At 42.1% G+C, this 6747-nt stretch overlaps 1 long non-coding RNA gene across 1 annotated transcript in view; it reads right to left on the reverse strand.

Moving 5' to 3' along the window:
* LOC119426485 overlaps positions 1–4506 on the reverse strand; it is a 16956-nt gene extending 12450 nt beyond the window's left edge. Inside the window, exons 1-2 of the long non-coding RNA XR_005187621.1 lie at positions 4463–4506; positions 2009–2178 (exon numbers count right to left, since the gene is read on the reverse strand). This is a non-coding gene — a long non-coding RNA (uncharacterized LOC119426485). The remainder of the gene's footprint in view (positions 1–2008; positions 2179–4462) is intronic.
* Positions 4507–6747: the final 2241 nt, after the last annotated feature.

Below are 6747 nucleotides of genomic sequence, written 5' to 3' on the forward strand. Positions count from 1 at the left end.
AAAATGTGGCCAAAAGTTCAAGATCAAGTCAAGTTTATTGTCATTCGCGTCACGTGGTACATGAGGGGTACTAAATTATGTACTCAAGGTCCCAGTTACACATTGAGTAAACAAAATATCAAAGAGAAAAAACAGATTATGCCAAATCCAATTCTCTCAAAAAGGACAAGATATTTATATGAGCCAAAAATAAACAGCCAGAAGAAATCTACCCACTGGTGTACAAGATATCACACAAACTGCAGCTAAAGAACACATGACTCAATCAACAATGGCTATATTATCCATCCATCCATCCATCCATCCGTCCGTCCGTCCGTCCGTCCATCATCTTCCACTTGTTCCAAAGTCGGCTATATTATGTGCTGTGTGTTGTCATCATTGTACAATGATGAAATCAGTTCTCTGCATTTAACCCATCTCACCTGAGATACACCCAGGTGGAGCAGTGAGCAGCTATGTGAGCACCCGGGGAGCAGTTAGAGATTGGGTGTCTTGTTCAGAGACACAACAACAAGATGGAGTGGCTGGGAGTCAAACTGCGACTTTCTGGTCCCAAGTCGTCTGCCCTACCGCTACCCCATCTCGACCCTTATTAATGATAAAAGCTAAAATCAGCTAATTTAACAGATACAGTGGTCCCTCGCTACTTCACGGTTTGACTTTCGCAGTTTTTCAACGATTGTCAACTTTAATATTACTCACGTGATTGGTACGGTATGGGATAAAAAGCTAATGAAAAAAAATACTTCGGACAGGCGCTGCCATTTTGTAGTTTTCTGTCAATAAATCTACACTTTAACGTCAGTCAAAAGAACTACACTACCCAGAAGCCAACAGTGCTTGCGGCTGCTGTTTTCTGCCAAAATGGAGGGAAAGTTTTGCAACACAAAGTCAGAAGTGATGATCTATCTATTAAGTTCACAGAACTGGCAGGAAAGTCTCAAATAATCCTGAAGCTTCCTGAAGCTCAATTATCCACGTGCACATCAACCTGGACGGGGCGGTGGGCTTCATGCTGCAAGGTAAGTCTGCAGAACTGGAACTGAGTCCGACCGGAACCGAACTGCTGGTCTACAGAGCTGGTGAGTAAAATTTGCAGTACTGTACAGTACATATACAGATGTTCAAATTATATAAGTTTAAAAGTTTAGAACTTTGCAAGAGTGTGGGAAAAGTTTATAAAGCCTTAAAAGATATATAAATACTAAAATAAATATAGAGTTCCTACTTCATCAGAATTAGAATCAGCTTTATTATCATTGCACCGAGATACAATGAGAATATGTCCGTATAGTCGTCCAATAGATGGGCGGAGTGCACGTAGCTGCTGCTATAAGTGCGGCCTTCTTATCCTTTTCAGAATACAATTTTTAGATAGAAAAAGGGACAAAGCCATGAGGAGAGGAAAGTGGCATTACAAAAAAAAGATCTCTTCACACCTTGTCCTAACAGGACATGACTTCAGACATCAAAAAATTCTGCCAGCAGCCCATTCATGAACATGTACATATGCATTTGACGATGAGGCGTTCCATGAAGCACTAAACAGATAGTTCATTGTCCTGATAAGATGGTCATGGTTTTTCAACTATCACTGGGGTGTCTGGAGCGTAACCCTCTCAATAATCAAGGAACTACTGTCTATAGCTAGAATTTGGTGTGGTAGCAGCTGAGAGTAATTCACAAAATATACTGTATTTCAAGCACGAAGACATCACAGTATGTTACATGAGATCACACATAACATATTTTTTTAAGGATGACCAAAACATCTGAAACTTATTTTCTCATTATAAGATCACCTTAGTTAAAACTCTAGCAGGAAAGGCAGGGGGTGCTATACATTCCTTCAAGGAATGCTAGGCGTTTAGTTTTATGTTGTCTTTACAGACTACATCTCAGAGCAGTGAAGGCCTCTCTAAAGTGTTTTAGCTGCAAACACAGATGATGAAAAACAGCTTAAATTATGATTTAAACTCTGCGTTGCGTGTGTGTGTGTGTGTACCTCTGTGCTCCACTGAGGGTTGACTGTGTTGCACACGACTCCAGAGCGTTTCTCCTGACCGTGATGTGGCAGAGAAGGGAAGATGCTGTGTTTTCCTGGCTGGATGGAGAGTTTCAGGTAGGGATCAGGGTAGAAGAACATCCCCTTCTTCAGTCCAACTGCTTGAAGGCCTGAACAGAAATCAAGGAAGCACAAGGTTAGCAGAAAAACAAGTTTGTCACCTGATATGAAGACACATTCATAAGAAATGTATACACATAATAAAACCATTAATTCTCTGTCTAACAAGGTTGAGTTAGGTCCACACAAATTTGGAAAAAGACAATATGCACATTCAGGTGGTAGGGAGTACTACATTCATGATTAACACACACAATCATTATATATATACAAACTATTCATTTATTCAATTTTTACATGTACAGATAAATCACATTGAACCTAGAAGACTTATTTACCAGTGAGACCTGTTTAGACAGACACATATATACATATACATGTATATACAAATGTTTATGTACATGTACAGTACACACATACATAAGTGTCAGGGGTGCTGCAGAGTTACAAGGCTCTATTTTTACTGTGCGTGGAGGAGTTGAACAGTCTGATGGTTTGAGGGACAAAGAACTTGCTGAATCTGTCCATGGAGCAGGACTGGGACAGCAGTCTACCGCTGAAGGAGCTCCTCTGCTTCATGATAGCACCGTGCAGAGTATGGTCAGCATTGTCCATGATGGGTAGTAGCTTACTGAGGGCCCTTTTCTCTGCCAGTGATGTAAGGGATTCCAGCTCTGTTCCCAGCACAGAACCAGCTTTCCTCACCAGCCTGTCAAGTCGCCCTGCATCTCTCCTCTTAATGCTGCCTCTCCAACACACAACAGCACAGAAGAGGACACTGGCTACCACAGCCTGGTAGAACATCAGCAGTAGTTTCCTGCAGATACTGAAGGACCCAAGCCTCCTCAGGAAGTAGAGCCTGCGCTGGTCCTTCCTGTAGAGGGAGTCCGTGTTCACTGACCAGTCCAGATTATCATCCAGTTGTATGCCCAGATATTTGTAGGTCCTGACCACCTCCATATCGACCCCCTCAATTGAGACTGACTTCAGGGTAGACCCAGGCCTTCTGAAGTCCACTAGCATTTCCTTTGTTTTACTGCTGTTCAGCTGTAGACGGTTGGATTTGCACCACACTACAAAGTTCTCAACCAGGGTCCTGTACTCCCTCTCCTGTCCATCCTGCACATACCCAACGATTGCAGTGTTATCAGAGTACTTCTGCACGTGACGAGTCTCTGCGTTATAATTGAAGTCAGATGCATACAAGGGGAACAGAACTGGGGAGAGCATGGTCCCCTGTGGTGCTCCTGTGCTGCTGACCACTGTGTCAGAGATGCAGTTCCTGATTATTCATTGTTGAAATGTTTTTGCCTTCTTGAGTCTCAGACTGAGAAAGTCTTTTGTCTTGAAATGTTTCATCATTTATCCAAAAGACTTCCTCAGTCTCAGAAAAACCCGTGCAGAGGACCTGACTCAACCTTGTTAAGATTATCTACCTGGGTTATTGAGCATTTTCATTCAACTTTTATTTATACAGGTTAGTCTCATTGAGTGACGCTGACTCATTTTCAAGAAATACCTGTTTAGACGTTATTTATATGATTTTATTTTGGAATTACCAGGAATTCTAATGAAATTAATTAATTCTTCTTTCAGAGAGTACTGATCAAGATGGCTAACTATCAATGGTTTGGATGTTTTCACATACATGAAGAAAACAATGCACAGCTTGTGTCTGTTAACGGGGCAACATGGTGGTGCAGTTGGCAGAGCTGCTGCCTCTCAGTGAGCAGATTCCTCTGCTTCAAATCCCAATCCGGGGGCCTATCTGGGTGGAGTCTGTTTGTTCTCTCCATGCATGGATTTTCTCAGGGTACTCCGGTTTCCTCCCACAGGACAAAAACATGCATGTTAGGCTGATTGGTAACTCTAAATTGTCCCTAGGTGAGAGTGAATGGTTGTTTGTCTCTATGTGGCCCTGTGACGGACTGAAGACCTGTCCAGGGTGCACCCCGCCCCTCGCACAGTGATTGCTGGACATGGGCGACCCCGACAACCCAAAAGGGGAAGTAGCGGGTAAAGGTAATGGATGGATGGATGTCTGTTAACCTCTCCCTTGAAATTATTTTAGTCTTCATCACTGAAGAAATTCTGTAAATGGGGAACACTGAGAACTCTACAAAATTGGTTTATAATCCTGCTAATTTGATTCTTTATGTCAGAGCTGGAATTCAAGGGAAAAAAGTCTAAAACATTTCAAGTAAGTGAAGTTGTCAAAAAGTCACTGACCATTGCTGGAATGATTTACATCTGTACTGTCAGTGTCTAAAACCCAAATGTTCATGATGTGGGTGGAGGAAGGAAGGAGTTTGATGAGAACACATAGCAACCTACCTGACAGGGAGAAGTTAATGAGTCTTCTGTTGCCTAGTCCATGGTTGACTTGTGGACTCACCACTGGTTTTACTGCCTAAAGAAACACAGACATCAGAATGTACTATAGGACTGGGTTTAAACTTAAAGACCAAGACAAAAAAAACAGTTCCTGCAGTTCTTCCCAACCTACATCTATCTGTTCATGTTACATCAATTTTTAATGTTAGGAAAAGTGGGCCACTGCAGCTAAACGTCAAAATATGAGTGAAAAAGAACAACAAAAATAACTAAAACACACAGATACTGCATGTTTAGTGCCAGCTCCTTCCAGCATTGAGTTTTTACAGCTTAACCATGTCCTCTGATAAAAACTTTTCTATTTTGATATTGATTCTTCAGCTGGGAAGAGGAGGAGGATGATGAGGTAGGTAGAATGAGGTGGGACAGAGAGAGAGAGAGAGAGAGAGATGAGGCAAATGTTTTTGCTCTACCATGCAAGAATATTTTCATATAGGTCAGGTAAATATGAGACACTGTGCCTGCTGCACTATTAAAAACAAGTCTTTCAGTTCATTTGGATGCTTTTGTACCACTGTAGTGAAAGTAACCGACCAAGCCCCTGAAGTCAGGGACTAAATGGTGAGCTTGTTTGTGGAGAACAGGTCGCTTTATCAGAATTATAGAACTAAACACAGAGAAATACAAAGCAACTCACACCAGACCCTTTACGATCCAAACTGCACAAGCACCAAAGCCTTTTACCAAAATGTTGCCATAGAGGAATGGAGGAGTCCAGACTGGTTTAGTCGTTTCTCACAAAGTTGTGAACAGATGTAAGCCGTTCTCTTATGGGGAGCTTATAAAAGAGTAATTGAAGGACTCTGTTGAGCCAATATGACCTGAGAAAGACTATAGGTTGTTTAGAAGAAGATGATTCATTTTTTAATCCAAAATAGACATAAACAAAGATCGTTCAACATATGCAGGTCCAGAGCCTCTTTCTCATCTGTGTTCAGGACAGGCTGAACCAGGAGGTTAAGCCCAGGGGCAAACAGAGGGATACAATATCCGTAGCATGTTGGCACCCAATGACAGGTAGGTCATCCTTTGCTTATGTGACTTGTTTAACTTTGTCTTCTGTCAGTGGGCATTGTACAATACGTTCCTTATAGACAGTTTCTAGTAAAACAAACAGAGAAACTGCTGTGTCTACAGTTAACTCATGGACCTATCAACAGGTCTCCAGTATGGGCCGGCTGTGGCTGAGTGATTAGAGCAGTCATCCTCCAATGCAAGAGTTGGGGGTTCAATTCCACCAGCAGTCACATGCCGAAGTGTCCATGGGCAAGACACTGAACCCCTCATTGCCTCCAATGTGTGTCACATTGGTGTATGAATGTGATAAAGCACTGATTATTCTTCGGAGAGAAAGTATGAATGGGTACTGTTTGATAAGATAGAAAACACTATATAAATGCAGTCCATTTACCTTTTACCTAGGAGTGTTAACGGATGTGGAGTTCCTCAGGGCTCTGTGTTGGGACCAAAGTTATTTATTTTGTATGTGAATGATGTGGTTGATGTGTCAGGGCTTTTGAAGTGTGCTTTATTTGCAGATGATACCACATTTTTTTGTTCAGGAGAAGATATTGAACGGATGTTAGAGATGATACAGACAGAATTCATAAAAATACAAGCACGGTTCCAACTTAATAAGTTATCATTAAATTTGGAAATGGTAAATGGACTGTACTTATACAGCGCCTTTCTATCTTATTTCAAGATACTCAAAGTGCTTTACACTATAATCTGTGTCTCATTTACCCATTCATACGCTGGATCTTGACCAATACACATCCTCAGTTCTGGGTTACATTAGTACATGTACTGAAACCGTCTCCACTATCAGAAATGTTAAAAGCTACCCAAACAGAAAACCTTGGCTGAATGCATAGGTGCGTACCCTGCTGGAAGCCAGGAACACTGCCTTCAGGTCTGGAAACTCAGAGGAGCTGAGTAGGACAAGAAAAGAGCTGGTTGCTGGTATTAAGAGGGCCAAGGCCACATATGCAAAGAGGATCAAGGGTCAATTTCATCTCACAAGACCCTCGGAGCATGTGGAGGGGCATTAAGTGCATAACAGATTATAAAGGAAGGAGCGAACAATGCCCCAAAGACCCATCTCTGCCTGATGCCCTCAACAAGTTCTATGCACGCTTTGAAGACCCGAACAGACCACCCAGCACTAGACTCACCTCACCACCGGATGAAGAGCATCTCAGCGTGACCTCAGCAGAAGTAAG

Source organism: Nematolebias whitei, chromosome 20, assembly GCF_014905685.2.
Source record: "Nematolebias whitei isolate Nwh7 chromosome 20, NemWhi1, whole genome shotgun sequence".
Taxonomy (NCBI): Eukaryota; Metazoa; Chordata; class Actinopteri; order Cyprinodontiformes; family Rivulidae; genus Nematolebias; species Nematolebias whitei.